This window comes from Sminthopsis crassicaudata, chromosome 5 (genome assembly GCF_048593235.1).
Source record: "Sminthopsis crassicaudata isolate SCR6 chromosome 5, ASM4859323v1, whole genome shotgun sequence".
NCBI lineage: Eukaryota > Metazoa > Chordata > Mammalia > Dasyuromorphia > Dasyuridae > Sminthopsis > Sminthopsis crassicaudata.
The window spans coordinates 232,562,601-232,587,652 of record NC_133621.1 but is presented as its reverse complement, the minus strand read 5'-3'; the positions used below and the strand labels follow the sequence as shown (position 1 = coordinate 232,587,652).

The following is a 25,052-nucleotide window of genomic DNA, read 5'->3' as shown; positions in this document are numbered from 1 at the left end:
AGAGACTTTCATGAACTGATGCTAAGTGAAATGAGCAGAACCAGGAGATCATTATACACAGCAACACGACCATATGATGATCAATTCTGATGGATGTGGCTCTCTTCAACAATGAGATGTTTCAAATCAGTTCCAATTGTTCACTGATGAAGAGAGCCATCTACACCCAAAGAAAGGACTATGGGAACTAAATGTGGACCATAACATAGTATTTTCACTCTTCCTCTTGTTGTTTGCTTGCATTTTGTTTTCTTTCTCAGTTTTTTTTTCTTCTTGATCCATTTTTCTTGTGCATCAAGTTAACTAGGTAAATATGTATACATATATTGTTTTTAACATATATTTTAACATGTTTAACATGTATTGGAATATTAAATGTATTGCCATCTAGAGGAGGGGGTGGGGGGAAGGAAGGAAAAAATTGGAATACAAGGTCTTGCAAGAGTCAATATTGAAAATTAACCATGTATATATTTTATAAATAAAAAAGTGTTAATAAAAATTTTTAAGTCTATTGAAATTGCCCTGAATCACCTCATTGTTGAAAAGACCCAAGTCCATTACAGTTGATCACCACACAATCTTGTTGTTGCTATGTACAATGTTCTTTTGATTCTACTCAGTTCACTTAGCATCAGTTCATAGGCTTTTCTGAAATCATCCTGCTGATCATTTCTTATAAAACAAGAATATTCTGTTGCATTCATATGCCATAACTTATTCAGCCATTCCCCAATTAATGGGTATCCACTCAATTTCCAGTTCCTTGCCACTATAAAAGGGGCTACTGCAAAGTAGATAGAGCACCCACCCTGAAGACAGGAGAACCTGAGTTCAAATGTGGCCTCAGACACTTAATACTTCCTAACTGTGTGACCCTGTATAAGTCATTTAATCCCAATTGCTTCAGCAAAAAGAAGAAGAAGAAGAAGAAGAAGAAGAAGAAGAAGAAGAAGAAGAAGAAGAAGAAGAAGAAGAAGAAGAAGAAGAAGAAGAAGAAGAAGAAGAAGAAGAAGAAAAAGAAGAAGAAGAAGAAGAGGAAGAGGAGGAGAAGAAGAAGAAGGGAGAACGAGAAGGAGAAGAAGAAGAAAAGAAGAAGAAGAAAAGAAGGAGAAGAAGAAGACTACTACAAACATGTTTGCACATGTGGTTCTTTTCCTTTTTTATGATTTCTTTGGATAAAGATCCAATAGAGACACTGCTGGATCAAAGAGCATTATGCACAGTTTGATAGTCCTTTGGGCATAGTTTGAAATTGCTCTACAGAATGGTTGGATCAGTTCACAACTCCACTGACAATATATTAGTGTCCCAATTTTCCTACGTTCCTTCCAGCATTAATCATTATCTTTTCCTGTTATCTTAGCCAACCTGAGAGGTTTAGTATCTCAGAGTTGTCTTAATTTGCCTTTTTCTAATCAATCAGAAGTTAGAGCATTTTTTCATATGACTAGAAATTGCTTTAATTTCTTCATCTGAAAATTGTCTGATTATATCCTTTAATCATTTACCAATTGGGGAATGGCTTGTATTCTCATAAATTTAGTCAGTTCTTTATGTATTTTAGAAATAAGGATTTTATCAGAGCCCTTGGATATAAGTTTTTTTTCCCCCAGTTTTCTGCTTTTCTCCTAATTTTGGTTGCATTGGTTTTGTTTGCACAAAAAAAACTTTTAATTTAATATAATAAAATTATCCATTTTGCATTTCCTAATGTTCTCTAGTTCTTCTTTGGCCATAAATCCTTCCTTCCTTCTCCACACATCTGAAAGATAGACTGTTCGTTGTTCTTCTAATTTGCTTATATCACCTTTTATGTCTAAATCATTAATCCATTTTGAACTTATCTTGGTATAAGGTGTTAGATGTTGGTCAATGCCTAGTTTCTGCCATGCTATTTTGCAATTTCATCAACAATTTTTGTCAAATAGTACATTCTTATTCCAGAATCTGGAATCTTTGGGTTTATCATACAACTAGATTATTAGAGTCACTGACTATTGTGTCTTAAGAATCTAAACTATTCCACTGATTAAATACTCTATGTATTAGCCAGTACTAAATAGTTTTGATGATCACTGTAAAGTTTTAAATCTTAAATTACTGTAAGAAGTTAATTTCATTCATAAGTGTATAAAAGATAAGAAAGGAAATATGGATATTGAGGAGGAATAAGATTTTGAAGTTGCTGGGGTGATATTTAGATTGGTGGTTGGCCTAATGAATAATGAGAAGATGCTAACCAGGTCCTTTACTCTCCTTTATATTCTTGGGAAAAAAACATGCTAGAGTTATTTGCCAAATCTAACTAATATAGAAGAAAGTGAGCAATAGGTCTGGAGCTACATATAATCTACACAATGATAAGCAATTAGTTACATGCAATTAAGATGTATCAAATAATAGAATAAAATTAATAAATTTATCTTATTGTCAGTAGCCCTTAAAGGCACTTTGCAAATATAATTATGTTAATATAACTATGGGAAAACAAATTTTAAAATCTGAGATATAAATTCTATATGTTCTAGTTTTGGGGTATCAGGTAACTTTGTTTATAGGTCAATCCTTGAGTTACTACCTTGATTCATTCCCGTTTTATCCCCAATTCTGGTATAATTCAGTGATATGTTTGGATTTTCCTCATTAATTAGTAAAATTATAATATCCTGTTCATTAATCAGCTCAAAGGCTTCATTCCAATTCTTTAGATATTATTTATTTTATTCTCTTCTCAATAGCAATTGCTCAAGTCTCTACAAAAATTACATCTCATAGACCTGGAGAGACTTACATGAACTGATGCTAAGTGAAGTGAGTAGAACCAAGAGAACATTGCATACAGCAACAGCAAGATTATACAATGATCACTTCTGATGGACATGGCTCTTTTCATCAGCAAGGTGAATCAGGCCAGTTCCAATGTTCTTGTGATGGAGAGAGCTATCTGCACCCAGAGAGAGCATTGTGGGGACTGAATGTGGATCACAATATAGTATTTTCATCTTTTTTTTTTTTTTTACTGTTGTTTGCTTGCATTTTGTTTTCTTTCTCATTTTCTCCCTTTTTGATCTGATTTTTCTTGTGCAGCATGATAAATGTGGAAATATGTATAGAAGAATTGTACATGTTTAACATATATTGGATTACTTGCCATCTAGGGGAGGGGGTGGAGGAGAAGGGAGGGAGAAAAAAAACACAAGGTCTTGCAAGGGTGAATGTTGAAAATTATCTATGCATATATTTTTAAAATAAAAAGCTTTAATTTTAAAAAATTAAATCCCTTAACCTCGAGTAAAGAAATGTAAAGAATTGCATGTACAATTTATTAATAATACTGACAATAAAACAAAAATGTAGGTAATTATTTACAATATTTTATTTGTGAAAATGGTCACAACTAGTTACCTCAAACCCTCATGCAACCTTAGATAACTTCACTTCTAAGAACATAGTTCCCCATGATTTAATTCATTCAGTATTGCAAATAAAGTCTCTTTGCAAGACTCTTCATCCCTTTTGCAAGATAATAGTTTTATAGTTTTATTAGGAAAGAAGATCCTTCCATCTTCTTTCAAGAGATTTTTAGCTTCTTTAGCTTCTCTTCAGTCATAACAGGAAAACAATCCCTTCAATTTTCTTCAAACTATCATGCATCATCTCTCCAATTAAAACTGGAATTTAAATTCATTTTTGTGACATTCCTATTGACTCAAAACCGCAGCAACTATACCCTCTGTAGGAGAGGATTTTGAAACAGATGTTACATTTATAAATATAATACACACATATGTATACTTATATATAATTTGTATCAACATATATATTTTATTATACTATAACACATTTTATGTCTGTGTATATACATACACACAGATGAGAACTTAAGAATCTTGTGGGCAGAGACTTTTGTCTTTTGTGCTTCCAATGTTTAGTACAGTGCTTAGCACACTGAAAGTTACATAATAAATATTTGGTAGATTGATTAATAGTCTGTTGTTGTTTGTCCTTTGTTCTTGAAAAAGACCATGACATCAGGGAGGTAATGCCATGACATGCAAGTGAATTAGATTTAAATGAGGGAGGGTTGTGCAAGGTCACCTGTCTCACTTTCCCCTCCAGAAACCTCTGAGTTCAGTGTCAAAATATAGATTAGGACAAAGGGAGCTGCCCCTAGATGCAGTGGAAGATTTCGGCCTTTTTAAGCTAAGGTCTTTAACACATCTTTATTTGACTGAGGCAACTGCCCAATCAGAAATTAAAGCTAAGTAAGAAATGAGAAAGAATAGCTTCTTTTTCCTAGTTAAAAAAAAAAAAAAATCAATCCAGGAAGGGAAAACCCTCAGGGTTTCTATCCCAAAAAGGAACAATTGGTATTTACAGTGACTCTGAACTGCTCATGTTGACCCACTATTTGGTATTATTATCTAGTAAAAATCAGAACCAGAAAAAAATACAATGTGATGAGACGTAAAGTCATAGGGATAGGATCCATATTAAAAAAAAAAATCTTTCTAGCTGCCCTTTTATCTATGCCAAAGAATTGAAAGTTAAAAGGGTGCTTCTCAGTTAGGTAATAGTTGAAAAATGACTATATGTTTTATATACATATATATATAATCACTATTATACTATAAGAAATGATTAAGAGGCTATTTCAAAGAAAGGTGAAAGTTTGGTATGAACTAGGAAGTGGTATGCACAAGTGACCATAACTAAAGCAATGATTGAAAAACATTTAATTTTTGAAAGACTTTAGAACTCTTAACAAAGCAATGAACAGCTTTGATTCTAGAGGATCCTTCTACCAACCTCCTGATAGAGAGGTGCTAATCAAGCCTTTTTAAAAATATATGGCCAGTGTGGGAATTTGTTTTGCTTCACTATATGTGTTTATAAAAATGTATTTGTTTTTCTTTCTTAAGAGAGGAGATGGGAGGAACAGAAGGTAGATTTTCATTGATTGGAAAAAAAATAGGTTAAAAAGGAGTGAGAAAATCTTGGGATACTCAAGACAAATTTTGAAAATCAAAATAGTCTTAACATTACTAGAACAATGGCAGTTCTTCCAAAGTATTTTCAAGCTGGTACATCATTTTGCTTGTTTGTTTCTTTAGTAGCCTATTATAGAAAAAGGTATAAGTAGAATTTTAAAAATTCTGCCTTTCTCAGTTGTTCCAAATTTCCTTCCTGTGATTTTTTCTGTAAAATATTGTCATTCCAGAGAGATATAAGATAAGCTTCCAAACAGTGACCTGAACATGGACACAGGATGATATGGGTAATGGTACTGGTAAATATTGTGTACCCCAACTCATTAAACAACAAATAAAAAAACAAATAAAACTTTCCAACCAAGAAGTATTTATTGACTGCTTATTTTATGCCCAGTGCTGTACTAGGCATTTTGTGGAGTGCAAATGAGCATCTTGATCTCAAAAATCTCACAAGCTAGCTAAACTTAGATTTTCACATAAAAGGTACTCTTAATTTTTTATAGGATATATAAGCCCAAAGAAGTATTATTATGTATTCTGAATTATGATTTTATCAAGGCTCAATTCTCCATTCATTACAAAGAGATTTTTAAAATAGCCTTTAATAATGCACTTTATAAATCTATAAGTTTGCCAGGTAGTCACCTTCAAGACTTGAATTATCACATCATTTCTTCTAAATCTCTCTATTGTAGAATTGCTCAAATTTTCTGATGGAAAATTCTAGAAGGAATGGAGTACCTGACTGTATAGAGATGAAGTAGATATAAAAAGGTTCTGTATTATATGCAGCCCAATGCAAAATTATATAGAACAAAGCAAATAACCAGGTTTAGAGATGGTGTAGAGCAAGATGTTTAACTTGGTGATAAGCTCTAAGGGGGAGAGGGGGGAAGGAAAGGCTTGGAATGTATTAAAGTCAGAGAATATTTTATTTTTGCTAATTCCCTTGACCAAGAAAGATAGTATTCTTTATCCCTTACTCAGTACATATTTTCTGCCTAGATGATTTATTTATTTAAACTTCTAGGAAGCAGGAAAACTTCCTATTCTTTTCATGTGCATAGACCAGTCCAATGTGACCAAACTGAAATTTTGTTTTTATATATAAAAAGTTGACTCCACCTCTCAAGCCACAGAAGCTGTGTGAGGAAGTTCTGGGTCAACAGGGGCCAGTAAGGTTATGGTGTTCCTATGGAAAGAAAAGAACCTTTGTCTTTATCCAGACAAATCAGGAATAGACAATTTCTGTACACACACACACACACACACACACACACACACACACACACACACACACGAGATAGATTAGGCAATTCTTGTACATATATATGGGCATGAATGCATGTGTACATACACAAATATAAAGAATCTATTTGTAAATTAAAATATACATTAAAATATACAAATTAAATTAAATATATATATATTTATATATGATATATATTTTTACCCATGATAAAATCTTTAAGGAAAAAAATCTTAAAATGGGGAAATATGGGCCTTTAGCATGAGAATTATTAGATGGAATAAAAGTACTGCCTTGTGCTTTCAAAGACTTTAGGTGATTCTCTTCAAAACAAAAAGTTATCCATAAAATTGTCTTTTTCTAGGTGCACCACCAGCTTCATACTCTCTTATAAATTATGGAAACTGTTACTGTCTCTTTAAGAGATAAGGAAGCTTGAAGAGAAACAGCTTAACTGTCATTTTGTGAAGTGTGATTCTAGACTTAGAAATAATCGAGATTTCTTGAGAAGATTTCTATGGAGAAGACAAAGAAAAGGAATGAAGAAAAACAATTATTTTGACAAAGCTCTTTTAACCTTAATCTTACAAAAATGAAGAGAATTCTTCAGAAGAGACTTTAATTGACATCCTGAGTGGATTAAATACTGGAACTGTATTTCCAGAAGGGGAAGTCAACTACATTACATTTATGACTTTAGGTGACTCATGCTGTGAATTTTTTCACAGCTTAAAACACTGTAAATAATTATCTATGTTCTTATATTCTTGCTTATTATATTGTTAATAAAGTCCATAGGCAGGAATTTTAATTCAGAGGTTATACTTTTTGATATATATATAGAAATGAATAATTGCTTTTGGAGAAAGAGATTTCTCTAGTTTATAAGTAAATAATATTTCAGAAACTAGGGCAGGGGCTCTGAATCTAATTGATTAGTTAATAAAATGATGTAATTTAGTAATGAATGAATAAATATCCAAATAAATTCCTGGATTAACCTAGTACTACATATGATAATGATGTAAATTGTGTCCCCTTTAATCTTTGGAAGGGACTCTGAAACTTGTTTAATCTGTAGAGGAAGGGTGATTCAGGGTCTCAAGCTCTCCCCTTGGAAAAGCACATTTTTCCCAGACCACACCCTTTCCAAGTTAAGTGGTCTCATTCAATTGGAGATCTTGGCCAGCAACATAATCATCACCCTCTATTAAATTGGAGATTGATTCCTGGGAGCAGTTGCTCCAAGCTCAGAACCTGGGGAAACCCCAAAAATCCCTCAGAAAGCTAAATAAAAGGCAACTCTGAACCCCAAATCTTCACAGATGTCCCAACAGGACCTTGCCCACTGATGAAGATACTTTCTTCTCAGTTTCTCAGTGTAACCCACTTTTGCTACATTCCTTACCCACTAAGAAGTCCTAATAAGCTGGCTTCTTAGTGTGAATAAAATCCCATTCTCTGCCACAAACCTTGTGCTGTATTCATTGGGGTTTGAGAATTCTTTTGCAAAGCCTGCCACCAGCCAAGAGGATCCCATTGCTCTTAGGGGATCTCTTTCTCTCAATTCTCACACCTCATCATTTGCACCTCATCAATAATAATAAATATGGTAATAAATCAAGTAGTTGGCTAATATATGATCTCTAAGTGAGTGTACAGCCTCACATCTCCGTTATATGTTTAATTCAATATTACAGAATCACAGTACTAAAATGAGAGATTGAAGATTATCTAGTCCACTGGTCTCCAAAGTGGGTATCTGGGGTGGGAGGCCAGACAGACTGATTTCAAGGGGCATATGATAATCAGTCAGCTGGGGAATGGGAACTGGATCACATAGCCAATCATGGTATTTGTCTTCTAAACAACCAAACCTATAATTATCTCCCAATAGCCCTCCCTTTTTACTTCCTCTTTTACTTTTCATAGGTCACAGTCTTCCTCTGCTTTTGAGCCAGGACTCAGCCTGAATTCAAAGCTTCTTAAAACTATTCCCCAGGCATTCATAGTAGCAGCTATGTAGGTGTCATTGTCATCATTCCCCTTTTAAGAAGCTCACCCCTTCTCTCCTGGATCTCCTAATAGCTTAGGCTGGTACTATCTGGAGAATGAGTTCTTTGATTGGTGTATATGAACAAGAGTAAATGAATAGTAGATGCCAACCTCTTTTTTTCATTTTGGGTGGAACAATGAATAAGAATAAGCTGAGTTTTTATCTATATTACATATCTCCTATTATCTTTCTCTCATCCTATTCTCTTCTCCCCCCACCCTGACCCCTTTCTCAACTTCCCTGTTTCTGCAAAGGGCATCACAAGCCTTCCACCCTTCAGTTCACAATCTTGGTATCACTCTCCCTGAAGCACATAGAAAATCTTATTTCTGTCTCCATAGCATCTGTCCCATTTTCTCTACTAATACAACCACCACCTCTTGGACTATTGTAATAGCTCTGATTTGCCTCCCTGTTTCTAGCCTCTAACAACTTGAATCACCCACATTGCATCTACTATAGTGATTTTCCCAGGGCTGAATATGTCACTCTCCTACACAATAAATCCCAATGATTCTCTACTGACTCTAAAAAAGAAAATATTTCATCTTTATCTCATCCTTTTAAAACATCTATTTTTCATGAAAATTTAATAATCTATACAATTATGTAAATAGCACATTATATATGTTATGTAAGTAAATATGCATATACCATACAGAATATGCATAGTCAAATTATTATTATTATTATTTTTATCAACAGGCCTGCCTAACCAAGGAATTTTGGAAACTCCTGCTCATGTCTACATGTTTATACTTTTTGGATTAAAGACCATTGGAATGGATCTGCCTTAGTCTCCCTCTTTGATGGAGAATTTTGTTTTGAAATAATAAAAGAAAAGGAAAAAAATCTGAAATATTACGGAAAACAAATACAGAAAATAAATACACTACCTGTAGTTCATTTTCTTATCTGTGTTTTTCATAGAATTCAGGGCTCCCCAAAGAAAAACTGGACATATTTATTTAGGCTTCTTGCAGGACATAAAAGCAGCTGGAATATGAGAAAGAAGAGTCCATGTTCCAAGGAAGAACAAAGAGAAAGGAACTCCCCTCCCCCTCCCCCCTCTTCTAAATGCTTTTTTTCTTTGTCTGAGCTTGATTCTTCTCTCCCAAGACTGCAGCAATGACCGGGGAAACGCCATAGCTGTGCATCAGTGATTGTTTCAATAACATTCTTGCTCTAGATTTCCAGAAGGGGAAAAAAAAAAAAGGTAATTCAAAAAATGTAGGGGGTTTGTGCCTGCGTAGCTTCGATATTATCAGCTGTTAGAGTTTGTGTTCTCTAATAATTCAATATAACAAAGTAACCATTATGATTGAGAGAAGAAAGGAGGAAGAGAAGGAGGGAGAGAGGGAGAGGAAGAGGGAAGGAGAGGAGAGACAGAGATAGAGTGCACTGTCCTACTCCCTTAGGGGGGCTGGTAACATCCTCTTTTCAACCTTTAGGACTTAAAGAAAACAGCCCCACTTCACATAATTCAGGATCCCCTCCAAATGCATAGATTCCATTCACTGTCACTCCCACTTTACTCTTCCCCCTGCTATGACTTAAGCTAGAAATGAATGAGTTGGGTAAAGGTACAAATATTATACTCAAAGCACTTACAGATATAACAAAATTGGAAAATATAGCTATCGCAGAGGATAACAGAATCAATATCCAGAAGAATATGAAAGAACAAGACTGAATTTAATGAGACAAAATTCAATAGAAAGTTAAAGTCCTGCACTTAGGTACAAAGAAATCAATTATATAAATGGTATGTGGGGGAGTCTGTTCTGGAAAAAACCTAAGGTTTAATGACCCTCAAAGCTCAGTATTTGTAGCAGCATGATTTTCTTCTTATGATTAGTCTAAGTCAGGAAACTTGGGTTCTTGTCTTGGATTTGCAAATGACTTCTTGTTTCACCACGGTTTTGGTTGTTTCACTTCTCAGTCAAATGAGTCCTGTTGAAGCCAAGGTCTCCCACTTCATGCAGGGCCATTTCCAGTCATCCTGATCTATGCCTGGCCACTGGACTCAGATGGTACTGGAGGGGAAAATGAGGCAGTTGACCTTGCACAGCCCTCCCTCATTTTTAAGTCCAATTCATTTGCATGTCATGGCATGACCTCCTTGACGTCATGGTCCTTTTCCAGAACCAAGGACAAACCAACAAGAACAGTCTATCAAAAGAAGGGATTGGACTAGATCAAAGGCCTGTGTCCATGGACAGATTTCAGTGATTCTGTGGACTTGGAACTTTTGATATTTTGAAAATGCGTTTCATAATGTTTTCTTTGTAATCTGGTCCGTTTTATTTTATCCAATTAAAATCATTATTCTGAACAGAATCCATAGGCTCTACTAGATGGTCCAAAGTAGCCATGACACACAAAAAAGTTATGAGCCCTGACTAGATGATTTGTAAAGTCCTAGGATTCTAACTGTATAAGGTACAAGCTGCATGATGATGCAATACAAAAGTTCGCTACATTATTAAAAAAAAAGGGAGGGGGAATATTGTTTCGATTGCTGGTGAGTTCGTTATAGCGTTGCCGGAATGTTTCATAAACAATACATTTGGCTCAAGGACAGAAGCATAACCTGGTATTTTCTTACTGCGGCAGCACCCAAGCTTCTCAAAGGCAGTGGGGCTGAGAGGGGGAGAGAAGGGCGGGGCCACAAATCTCTCCCGGTGCATAAAGATGGCCTGCTCTAAAAGCCTGGGCTCCGGTCCAATGAGAGAGGAGGAAAAGGAGGCGGGGGAGGAGGGGAAAGTCGAGACAGCACTGCGACAAAACCTCGAATAATGAGATAATAATAATGAGGGGCATAGGCCGGAATGAAAAGAAGGAGCTTCTTGGAAAATTCCCCCTTCTTTTCTCCCTTCTTCTCTAGAGGCCTCTTTTATGTGCATCTGACATCATTTAATGTAAAATCTGAGCCTTCTTAGGAGGATTAAAAATCCTAAGGCAACTATCAAGTTTTCTCTTTTTTTCTCTGTCTTAAATATCATACTGTGAAAAATCGAAGGCTGATTTTGACTAAAGGCAACATGGAAAAAATAACTGGATTAAATACCTAATTAAATGTTATTTACCAAAAAGGATACACGCCTCGGCTTTTTTTTTTTTTTTCCTCAATCAAGAAAAGCTGATATTTTCAGTATTCTGATTCTCTGTTATGGGAAACAAATTTCGACCCAGGATCCAGTTCGACCCGGCGACCGCAGGGGATGTTGGACGCCCAGGTTTCGGGGCACATCAAATAAAAGGTTTTCTTTTGTTTTTTGGTTCGGGTTTTTCTTTTGTTTTCTTTGGCAAGCGTGATCCTCCCTTCCGCAATTACAAGTTTTTACATTTTCAAGCAATACACCAGTAGGTGGCGCTTGGCCTCCTAAGACTAGACAAAGGGAACTGCACCATGACCGAATTCACTTCCACTGCAGTGCGGTTGCAGCCATGAAAGGGCGGTGTGCAAACGTCCTCGCCCTTCCTTTCCCTTCCTCTCATCACTTTTTCTTTTAATAGCTGCCCTTTTCCCTTCAGCACCCCCATTAACATCTCAGAACAAAAATTTGTGAAATACAGTGCTATGCACAGGATCCTTGAAAGATAATCAAAATCCTTGAATAAATTTAGGGTTAAATTTGCCAAATGCTTTTCAAATATTTTAATTCCAATTGTAACTGAAGCATCTTATAAATTCTGACGGTTGAAATGTTCTATTTAAAATTCAAATATCTCTCTCAAAAGACAAAAAAAAAAAAGGTCACAAAAGTGTTTTCTTCTTTTGTCTTCCTCTTTAAGCCAGAACAAAATGACTGGCTCAAGAAAATTTAGCTGGGGCTCCATCTGCTGGAGTAACTAAAAGTGGCCAGGGGAGCAAAGGGAGCTTGAAAGTTGCAGGGCGACAGGCACAGCACTATAAATCCCATGTTTTGAGAAACCAGTAGCCCTTAGATCCCTGTAGACCAAGACAAGATTGGCTGGGTAATTGTTTGTTGTATTATGAGAAACCAAAGTGGATCTTCTTAAGAAAGTTGAATTAATATTTAATCTGTTTTGGATTACTTGCTGTCTAGGGGAGGAGGGAAAGGGGGAGAGAAGGGGAAAAAATTGGAACACAAGGTTTTGCAGGTGTGAATGTTGAAAATTATCTCTGCATGTGTTTTGAAAGATAAAAAAATATTATTACAAAAAAAGAAAGTTGTCTTGGTTTCAGGACCCCTTGGTTCAAAGTGATTTGAATTCTATTGTATATTGAAGAGACATAATATCTTAGAGAAACTAGTATTTTAGAGGAAATGAAAGCATTGCTGATTTTATTATATCAACTTGTCCTAGGTTCAGGAAGCAAACTGAAATTTTTTATTTCCCAGAATTGGGCAAAAATTCAAGGTATGTATGAGTATCAAAAGTATGTATCAGTAACAAAAGTCACAAGGGATAGTGTATTATTTCTGAGCAGAGTTACATTTCAATAAACTAATTTTGCTGCAAATCTGTAACCCAGAAGGAATTTCAAGGGTGAGCAAAGAGAAAATTAATCTGAGAACACAGCATTGTTATTATGTGTTATTTGTTCTGGATTTAATATAAGGATGCCAGGTATTGCCTTCTGCTAGCATTTGCCATATTCAAAATTAGCCAGTTCTTATTCAGCTGAAGATTTTTATTTTACTAAACTTAAGGCCCTTTCCACTGGAGAGTCTAAATACATTTTAAAATATATCTTCAATATTGTAACTTAAACCTATCCTCACTTATCACTGTCCCAAACTATATTATGGATCATGAACAGAAATATCGGTGAGACTGAGAAACAGCATAATTTATTAGCAAACTTTTTGAAAATTCATGTACGGTACCAATAACCAGAAGTCATAGATCACCTGAGACTGAAAACAGATGTTAAACATACTATGGACTATTCAGTGCCTAGCCCAAGTGCAACCAGCCTGATTGAGGCATTGGATTAGTGGCCATACATAAGTTTTCCCTGAGAGGGATAAGATTGCTTTACCATCTGAAACCTCACTAATAATGCCATTCTTGGGCTCCAATATCACAGGTTTACCTCAGGAAACAACTCAATCTCCTTATCTACAAAGTAAAGCTCAATCTACCTATTTCATTGGTTGTCATGAAGAAAGTATTTTATCAATTGTAAACCAGCATAAAAATGAACTATTAGTATTATTTTTTATAACTTTTTATTGACAGTATATATGCATGGGTAATTTTTTACATTATCCCTTGCATTCACTTCTGTTCCTATTTTTCCCTTCCCTCCCTCCACTCCCTCCCCTAGATGACAGGCAGTCTTATACATGTTAAATATGTTATAGTATATTCTAGATAAATATATGTGTGCAGAACTGAACAGTTCTCTTGTTGCACAGGAAGAATTGGATTCAGAAGGTAAAAATAACAGTTTACACTCATTTCCCAGTGTTCCTTTTCTGGATGTAGCTGATTCTGTCCATCACTGATCAAGTTGAATTGGATTAGCTCTTCTCTATGTTGAAGATATCCACTTCCATCGGAATACATCCTCATACAGTATCACTGTTGAAGTGTATAGAACTATTAGTATTATTAACTATATGACAATTTAATTCAATATTTATTGTCTGCTCCACAGAAGGGAATTATATTCTAAAGAAAAGATAGGTGTGATACAATGGAGAGACCTAGGTAATAATATTAGAAATTTGAAGAAGGTAATATCAATTGCATTAGGGGCATAAGATGAGACTGGGAGTGGTCAGAGAAAGCTTCTTGAAGTGGGTAGTAAGGTATTAATAGATTAAGATGAGGGTTAGGCAATCCATTTTCAGTCATGGGAGAAGGTATGAATAAAAGTCAAGGGGTAACAAGTATTTCAGTGTGATTAGAATATCATATATGTACTATCAAGTTGAAGAGGTAGTATAGAGCCAGGCTGTAAGGCAGCAAAGTAACAGCTCCCTGAAAAAATACAGTCCACAGGATGGTGATGTAAAGGCCAATTCATCATGGGTTCTCTGATGTAAAATGGCAGCGACAAACAGAAGCAACAAGAGAAACACCATTAGTAATACCCACCACTGGTACTGAAACAAGTACCCACAATGTTATCCACTTCTGGGACCTGTATCACTGCCCACTGCTGGTCAAAGGTTGTAAAGGCCTGGAGGTGTGGGGGGAAGAGCATAGAATTAGATTGTAGATTTCATTCCGAACTGAGAAAGAACAGTAAAGGTATGCTGAACTTCCCAGGTGAAAGAAAATTGCTTAGTTTCATGCATTTTAAAAAGGGCACTGAAAAAATCAACAACTCTTTACCATTCACTCTGAGCTCACTATCTTGTCCATTACATTGACAAGGTCAAGTCCAGCTGCCACTAATGACATGACAACTTTATTCAGCTTTCTAGAATCCACTGTAAACTGTAAACCACCAGGTGTCATCTGTCTTCCTCTTTGGTCACACAAAGTTGTTGTAAGGCAAACATATGGAGAAGCACTCTAGCCTCCTCTAATTCTTTGACTAAGGAAGAAACATCCTTTATACCTCCTAGAACCTAATATTGTTTGATATAACTACACAAGAAGGCTCAGAAAATTCCAAAGGTTTCCATTTGACTCTACCCAAAATAGATGCATGCAGATTGATATAAACTATGCAGATATCTGTTCTGAAGAACTCACGATGCCTCTTCTCTTATTGATCTCCCCTTGCCAAAATCTCCTTAGAAACAGGGGTACTCTAATGACCTTGTTGGGGACCCCTTTCTTTTGACTGTTAGTATGTAATCGGCCTATATATCATACATAGTAGATAGGGACTTTAGAGAATGCTTTAACTTAGGAGGAGCTGAAACATCTTACAGACTCACTGTTAAATATTCCACTGTAATTTTACTAGCACTCCTAAAAGCTGGCAGCTCATCATTTTCTTTTCAACCTAGAGTTTCAGGAGCCACACCCAAAGCTCCTTAAATTTTCCATTTGCAAAGCAGTCAAACAAGTCAATAAGCATTTGTTAATAACTTCTTATGTAGCAGGCACTATGCTAAGTGCTGAGGCTAGAATTCAGTGGTCCTCAAACTTTTTAAACAGGGGGCCAGTTCACTGTCCCTCAAACTGTTGGAGGGCCGAACTATAGTAAAAACAAAAGCTCACACTCTGTCTCTGCCCCTCAGCCCATTTGCCATAACTGGGCGGGCCGCATAAACGTCCTCAGCAAGGCCCCATCTGGCCGCAGGCCGTAGTTTGAGAACCCCTGCTAGATGAAAGACAAAAAATCGATTTCAACAGTCTAATGAAGGAAAACACCATGTAAACAACCTTGCACAAACAAGCTATATACAGGATAAATGGGAAATAATCAACAGAGGGAAGGTGCCATTCCTTAAGATGAATCAGCAAAGGCTTTCGATAGGTCACATTTTAGTTGGCATTTGAAAGAAGCCAGAAAAAGGAGATGAAGAAGGAGAAAATTTCATGCATGGAAAATAGCTAATGACAATATCCAGAGTCTAGAGTGGAAGTGCTTTATTCAAGGAACAGTAAGGAATACATCACTGGATTAATAAGGGGAAGAGTAAAGTATAAGAAGACTCTCTAAGTAAGAGACCCTCAAGTTGTAAAGGACTTTCAATGCCAGAGAATTTTATATTTGAAACTAGAGGTGACAAAGAGGCACTGGAGTTTATTGAGTTGGAAAGGAAATGACATGATAAGTCAGAGCTTCAATTTAAGATTAATTTAACAGCTGAGTGGAGGATGGACTAAAGAAGGGAGTTGAGGCATAGTGCCCAACCAGCACCCTATTGCAAAAACTCAGGCATGAGGTGGTGAAGATATGCAACAGGATGGTGGTAGTGTCAGTGGAGAGAAAGGGGTATGCCAAGGTAAAATAAACAGGAGTTGGCTTCATATTGGGTGGGAGAAGTGAGGAAGAAGTGAGAGGAGTTGAAGATGACACTTAGGTTCCAGTGTAAGTGACTGGAAGGATGGTGGTATCCTCGACAGAGATAAGGAGGGTTTGTGGGAAAAGATAATGAGTTCAGTTTTAGAATGCTGAATAATTTAAGTAGATCAATGTGACTCCCCCCTCCTCCCATCTCCAGATGGTGCAGATAGTCATATTGGCCAAGACATCAATGTCCACTTATATCTCATCTGTTTTTCCATCCAGGGCTAGATAATGATATGGCATAATAAGCCATAATTAAGGCCTGAGATTTCTTAGTAAGTAGTTATCTAATTGCTTCCAACATTGGTTGGTCATAGGGTATGTAGCACTAACGGTAGGAGTAGAAAACATACATCAAGCTTACCAAATCCTTGTCGTTTAAAAATTGTATCCCTTTCCTACCACCACTAGGAATTGGGGATAAAGGAAACAACTTTATAGGACCAGAAAGGTAAAATTATCCATCTTAACAACTTAAAACGGGACAAATAACAGTTTTCACTGCAACCTCTAAGCCTAATATTAGATTATTAACTAATTTTATGTAATTGATATAATATGTATTGAACTATAACATGACAATACAATGGACATATATGTCTCCAAATTGGTGGAATTCTGCAGTCAGAAGGATGACCACATTCATCCCAGACCACAATCTTTGTTCCAACAACTCAGCAATCTGTTCATTAAATGTCTGCAGCCTTCCAAGTTCTTTAGTGGTGAAAACCTACTTACCCCCATTGACACTAACAGTGTAAATATTTTATTATGAAGTTCTCACTCTCTATCCTGCTTTCATTTATTTCCCTTATAAACCCTAAAATAAGTGAGATTTAAAACATTTTCCATGAAGACTTTTGGATTGTGACCATATTTCCCACTTATAAGTCCCTACTTCATATCAGCACCATGTCAGGAAACTTAATTGTCTTCTTTGAATTGTCTTAGATTCTGAAGATCAATTGGAAGGATAAGATACCAGACACTGAGGTTCCTTTTGCCAAGTATTCAAATTGTATTCCATTGCTAAATGTACACTTGCCTAAAAAATATTTTTTGGAAAACTCACACAAGGCAAGTGCTTACATGGAGGTCAGAAGAAGCGATACAAGAATACTTTCAAGGTCTCTTATGAATTTTTGAATTGATTGCATAACATGGGAAACACTGGCATAGGACCACCTATCATGACACGTTCTTATCAAAGAAAGTGCTATAAGCAAAGCAGAAAAAAAAATCCACCCCAAAAGTTCACATGAATTATTTGTCTGAACTGTGGTAGAGAATTTCAAGCTCATTGGTCTGATCAATCACAGTTGGACATTCTATTTAATACAGAGATTGCTAAGGACCATGCGTAGGTGGAGGGGCAGGTCAATTCTCTGAGAGCCCCCACACCTGTGGATCATAACATCTGGAGGAGTTGCAAAGCAGCCTTTACTGACACAGGTGTTGCTTGTGCACTGGGAATGAAATAAATTAGAGGCAGAGGGAAGAAAACAGCAACTGCCTCTCATTCTTCTTATGTTATCATCATCATCCTTTCACATGAAGAGATCTAGTCTACAGGTCTGAGTTAGACCTCCAGCAGCCACTGGCAGGTGGCTCCCGTATCACAAGTGATGTTATTTTGGTTCTTTTTGAGAATAAGGACAACTAAGCAACCAACCAATCCCATTTCTAAATCTAAAAAGGTGCTCCTTTGCCTTCAAAGTACAAGAATAAAATGTGCATTCCCAAATGTCTCCAACTGCCAAATGAACAAAGATAGTTCACTTTAATTTTCCTAATATTGGTACTCCATCTTATCTGAAATCACTACTCAAAATCAGGTATACTATGCTCTTGCTTTATTCTCTATCTCAGCCTCCTTAATTACCTATAAGGCTAACTCTACAGAGTCAGTGAAGGCCCTGGATTCTGACTGGATCCACTATAAAATTATGTTACATAATCTTAACTAGGGTTTCAATGCTGCTAGACAATTTTCTTATCAACTCATTATTCCACTCTCCATAGGAGTTCTTCCAAACCTTTTCATCCTTCTTCAACAAGACTGACAGACTGACTTCACCAGAATCATACAGCTATTGAGTGTCTGAGGCCATATTTGAAATCATCTTCCTGATTCCCTCCTTTGTACCTGGCATATAGCAGGTATTTAATGTTTATTGACTAAGAAAAGTTAATAATGCAGATTAAATTTTTTCAGGTATCATGATACATTTCTACCACCACTATTCCCAGACCATTGTTAAACATTTATCAGCACACTCCTGCCTATAAGGGAGCCAAAGACTCCCTTGCTGCCAAAAGCATTTTCTCTGAACCTTCCCAAGACATCTTTATCTTTATATATATATATATATATATATATATATATATATATATATATATATATATATACATATATATATATATATATGTATATATATATATACATGTATATATATATACATATATATATGTATATATATATATATACAGCTTTTTATTTACAAAATATATGCATGGATAATTTTTCAGCATTGACAATTGCAAAACTTTTTGTCCCAATTTTTCCCCTCCTTCCCCCCCACCCCTATTGGCAGGTAGACCAATACATGTTAAATATGTTAAAGTATATGTTAAATACAATATATGTATACATATCCATATAGTTATTTTGCTGCACAAGAAGAATCAGACTTTGAAATAATATATACTTAATCTGTGAAGGAAATAAAAAATGCAGGCAGACAAAAATAGAGGGATTGGAAATGCTATGTAATGGTTCACACTCATTGCCCAGAGTTCTTTCAATGGGTATAGCTGGTTCTATTCATTATTGAACACATGGAACTGATTTGGTTCATTTCATTGTTGAAGAGAGCCACGCCCATCAGAATTGATCATCATATAGTATTGTTGATGTACATAATGATCTCCTGGTCCTGCTCATTTCACTCAGCATCAGGTTCATGTAAGTCTCTCCGGGCTTTTCTGAAATCATCCGGCTGATCATTTCTTACAGAACAATAATATTCCATAACATTCATATACCACAATTTATTCAGCCATTCTCCAATTGATGGGCATCCACTCAGTTTCCAGTTTCTGGCCACTACAAAAAAAGGCACCACAAACATTCTTGCACATACAGGTCCCTTTCCCTTCTTTAAGATTTTTTTGGATATAAGCCCAGTAATACACTGCTGGATCAAAGGGTATGCACAGTTTGATAACTTTTTGAACATAGTTCCAAATCGCTCTCCAGAATGGCTGGATGTATTCATAATTCCACCAACAGTGTATGTGTCCCAGTTTTCCCAATCCCCTCTAACATTCAATATATCTTTTCCTGTCATCCTAGCCAAACTAACAGGTATGTAGTGGTGTCTCAGAGTTATCTTAATTTGCATTTCTCTGATTAATAATGACTTGGAGCAATTTTTCCTATGGCTAGAAATAATTTCAATTTCTTCATCTGAAAATTGTCTGTTCATATCCTTTGACCATTTATCAATTGGAGAATGGCTTGATTTCTTATAAATTTAAGTCAATTCTCTATATATTTTGGAAATGAAGCCTTTATCAGAACCTTTGACTGTTTCCCAGTTTATTGTTTCCCTTCTATTCTTGTCTGCATTAGTTTTGTTTGTACAAAAACTTTTTAATTTGATGTAATCTAAATTTTCTTCTTTGTATCAATAATGATCTCTAGTTCTTCTTTGGTCATAAATTCCTTCCTCTTCCACAGGTCTGAGAGGTAAACTATCCTATGTTGCTTTAATTTATTTATAATTTCATTCTTTATGTCTAAATAATGAACCCATTTTGACCTTATCTTGGTGTACATGCAACATGACAAGACAATAGTAAAATAATAATAATAATGCACATGGTTAAAAGAGACACAACAAGGAAAATACATTATGCTTAAAATGTCATAGATAATAAAACAAAATAATTAATATATATTTATGTGTGTGTCTAACACAGACACAGACACACATACACACACACACACTTACCAAATGGAAAGGCACCTAAATACTTAGGAAAAATAACCATCATTGGGAATTTCAATGTGTCCTTTTAAAAATGAGGAAAATCTAATTTAATATATGTGCATTGACATACATACATACATATATACATAAATACATATTTTAAAGAAGCTAAGGAACTAAAAATAGTTTTTAAAAAATTAGCTGTTACAGAGTGACTATTGAATGGAAATTGTACAAAATTTTTAAAATATTCTAAATCATAAAAAAAAAACTCCTGAACAAATGCATACATAGTTTGTGTTTCTGACACAAGACTTATATACACCATTTTACTGCACATGATCTAATAAATTTATAATCTTTTGTTGGTTAAATTGATGAAATTATTTTTATTGTTATTTGAAGAAAGGATTCAAATTTAAATGGGGACTAAAGAAGAAATAGGTCAAACAATGAGTCACAGAATAATTTTATCAAGGGACAGGGGCTAGTGAGTCAGTGGGTAGTAATAGAGATTTTTAAAAAAGAATAGAAAGATAAGGAATAAAACATTGATTACATGTAAAAGCAAAAAATTTTAATTAAGACAATATTGCTGCAATTTTGCTAAGCTTAACATTTGCTTTAAAAAAACAAATTTATGTAACAGAAATTAATAGTTTCATATACAATCCTACTATTTTCTTTGCATATTAAAAAGTTCCTGTTTTCCCCTGATTAAGTGCAAATCTACTACAAAAGGAAATTTTAATTAAAAAGCAAAAAAAGGAAGCTTATGGAAATAACACATGGTTGATTTTTTTTTTCTCTTCTTAAAATGTAACAGAAAAAGCTCCGTTTTCTGAAAGGCCCCAAATAGCATAGGCCCTATTTTAGAAGCATAGAACTTCCATTTTCAGTTCCCAAGACATTCCTCTCTGTCATACTCTCTTTTATCTTTAACTAAGCTTAAGGCCAACTACAAATCTTATTTTAAAGTGGAATCTTTTTTTTTTCTAAGTTTATACTTTGGGGAGACAGTGGCCTCCTTCTGCCTAAAATTCTTAAGGAAATATCTCAAAATCAGGTCAAATTTCTTTTCCAGATCCTCTAGAAAATGTCAGAGCTGTAGTGATTAAAATGTCCAGGGAAGAGAAATGAGAAGTTGTTGTTGCTTTTGCTGTTGTGTTGTTATTTTAATACTTCCTTTTGTGAAAAAAAAAAAAGGATGGAATCAAGAAAATCACAAATTGGCTATGAAAACAGCCGTTTTGTGACTATATTCCATCATCTTTCTGTCAAAAAAGTAGGAAGCATGTATTATTCCCTGTTCTCTGGGTTTATCAAATTTAAGTCTTTTGAAATTTGTTATTTTATTATATTTTGAGGGGGAAAAAAAGATTGTACTGCTATATTAATCTTTTCTGGTTCTGCTTACTACACAAATTTCTGAGATTTCTCTGAATCTCTTTTCATTATTCCTTGCAGCATAATAATATGCCATTATATTTATGTGCCATAATGGTAGCATATTTAACATTAACAATTAGTCAAAAAACATAATTAACTCTTAGCAAAGACATTTACTAAAAAGGCATAATATAAACAATATTTACAAAATCCTGAGGCATACTTTCCCACAAATATACACAGCTTCTGTGAAAGAATGGTAGCATTGCACATGTCAAAATAAATGTGTGACAAATTCTGATACTAAAAGTACTTGCCTAAGAGTCCTTCCTTTCTTTGTAGAGGCCGCCTGTTATTCTTCTGGCCAGATTGCTTTGCTAGGCTCCTGGAATCTGCTCCCCCCAGAACATTGACTCCTCTGCAGTTAAGCCAAGAAGAACAGTTGATATATATATATATATATATATATATATATATATATACACATTAGATTGTAATTCAGAGAACTTATTTAATGACCTTATTTTTATAATTCCCCACACCCAGATGGCCTATTCCTACAAGGAATCTATTTTGAACTCACATGATCATGGATTCCTCCTTGGGGAAATCTGACCCCAAAGAAAGAGGTCAAGTTTTTTTTTTCTCTTTACCTCATTGCTCCTATCCCAAATAATTCTATAGGGAAATTATATAGTAAGATTTATTCATTTTTCATATTTAGGGTCTCACCAAAATGTAGATACAAAAGTTCCTTTTTAGAAAAGCTCTCAATGGACAATATAAATATCAGATATAGAACAGTGATTCATTTCCTCTACCAAAGAAATTTGTTAAGATTCAAAAGATTCCTTGATACTTGTTAACACATGTAGAAAAATGTAAAACATCTGAAGTCCATTTAGCTTGCTATACTCTCCTGAGAGGTAGAAACCCTTTGTGGGACTTGCTATACAGAAATTTCATTTTCACTTAAAAACTGCAGCAAGTATATTTATATTGCCCAGTGATGACATTACTTGGGCTTCTTTTAGTTGATTAGTTACAAGATCATCTGTAGTAACTATTTTCTCTTTCAAGAAGCTTTTTTCTGTCTGGTCAGCTGATGCCTAGATATATATATATATATATATATATATATATATATATATATATATATATATATATATATATATATATTTTTTTTTTTAAATAAAAAGCTATTATTTTTTAAATTGATTTTTTCTATCTGTAATTTGAATATATTAAAATTACAGATAGAAAAAATCAATTTAAAAATAATAGCTTTTTATTTTCAAAAAACACTCAAAGATAGTTTTCAACATTCACCCTTGCAAAACGTTATGTTTCAGAATTTTCTCCCTTCTTTCCCCCAATCCCTCCCCTAGACAGCAAATGATCCAATATATGTTAAACATGTGCAATTCTTCTATGCAAATTTCTACAATTATCATGTTGCACAATAAAAATCAGATCAAAAAGGAAAAAAAATGAGAAAGAAAAAAAAAAGGCAAGAAAACAACAACAGTGAAAATACTATTTTATGATCCACCTTCAGTCCCCATAATTTTCTTTCAAAATGCAGATGGCTCTCTTCATCACAAGTCTTTTGGAATTGGCCTGAATCATCTCATTATTGAAAAGAGCCATGCCCCTCATAGTTGATCATCACATAATCTTGTTATTGTTGTGTACAGTGTTCACTTCACTTAGCATCAGTTCATATAAGTCTCTCCAGGTCAAAAAGTCCATTTCTCAGAACCATTAGTTTCTGGCCTATAATCAAAGAAAACAATGATACACATGGAGACCATCAGGAACTACATACCTAACACTTGTTCCTGTTCCCATGCCCTGCAGCCACCATTGCTACTAAAGAGCAGAAGCGAAATAAATCCTTAGTGATTTTTAGTGAAAAGCCAGGAAGGAGAAACCATAGGCCCAAAACAGAGAGAGCTGAAAGTTGGAGCCTCACTCCAATAGAGTAAGAGAAGAGCTAAAGAAGAGCTTTCTGAACAAGAACCCATCCTACTAAACCTCAGTAGCCAATGATCCTCAATACAATCACCTAATTATGGAGACAAATCATGAGTTTTGGAATCATCTTAGCAAGTTGTATGAATTATCAGCAAAGAGCGAGAGAGTGTAAATAGCTCCATGAGAAAGATTCCAGCCTAACAAAACAAACATACCCAATCATGAATTGTTTACCAGATATTATTCTCCACTTTATAAATATGATAAAGGGGACAAAACAAGTTTCCCAAAGACCTAGAAAAGCCTCAATAGGGACTTCAGGAACATCATTGAAATAAGGAACATAAATGCTAGTTTTCTCAAACTCCATCCAACCTTTCAAAATATTTCCATTTTCCCCCCTTTCCTAGATCCATTTCATTCCTATTTTACTTAACTTCATTTTTGTTGTTATCTTTCTTTGTATTCTCTGCAGCCCAGTCAGCTCTTATAAACTGTAATTACCCGTTGGTTGAACTCCAGTCAGAGAAGCCTCTCAAGTCTCAAATGAAAGAAAAATCACCTGATATGGCAAGGTGCTTGCAGGCACACAGGTGGAATCTAGTAACAAGATTAAATATCTGTTAGTTATAAAAATGGCATATGGCATGGGGTTCCAAAGCTTGAATGTCTAAATAATTCTTTTTTAAAATAAATATTTACTTATATCTCCTGTTTTTACTTCACTTACGTTTTCCATTGTATCCTTTTCAACCCACCAAAATCTATCTCCATAACAAAGAATTTTTTTTAGAGAGAAAAATCATTAAAACAAATAATATGGTGAAAAAAGTCTGACATATATTGCTACAGAATTTTGATATGAATTTTTTCTACATCTATATTATATACCTGTAACACTTTTTCCTCAGGACCTTATTTTTAATCATGGTAAAAGTGTCTAGACTATATATATTATCCACCTCCTTTTTATGTTTTGGTGCTAACAATGCTGAATCTACAATATTGACCAGCAATTTTAGGAATACTTTTTAAATTATTATAGTTAAATATTACATTTTTTAAAAGTTTAATAAATTATTCACTACAATGTCAAAGTGTGGCATTCTTTCATTAATCAGTCAAAAATGCCATCTATTGTTTGGAAACCAATTCTTGACTTCACAGGGAAAAATGACGATGAATGATTAAGAATAAAGTCCCTGGGGCAGCTAGGTGGTGCAGTGGATAGAGCACCAGCCCTAAATTCAGGAGGACCAAAGTTCAAATTTGGTCTCAGACACTTAATACTTCCTAGCTGTGTGACCCTGGGCAAGTTACTTAACCCCAATTGCCTCAGGAAAAAAAAAAAAAAGTCCCTCACTACATTGACTTATTGTGATTAAATCATTTAGAACCTTTGTTGAAAATATCTTATTTAGATACTAATTAAGTG

General features: G+C 34.9%; 1 long non-coding RNA gene across 1 annotated transcript; it reads left to right on the top strand.

Moving 5' to 3' along the window:
- The first annotated feature begins 11,479 nt into the window (after positions 1–11,479).
- LOC141544386 (uncharacterized) lies at positions 11,480–24,260 on the top strand. The gene is made up of 3 exons (XR_012482591.1): positions 11,480–11,565; positions 18,279–18,416; positions 24,093–24,260. It is a non-coding gene; the product is annotated as an uncharacterized LOC141544386 (long non-coding RNA).
- Positions 24,261–25,052: the final 792 nt, after the last annotated feature.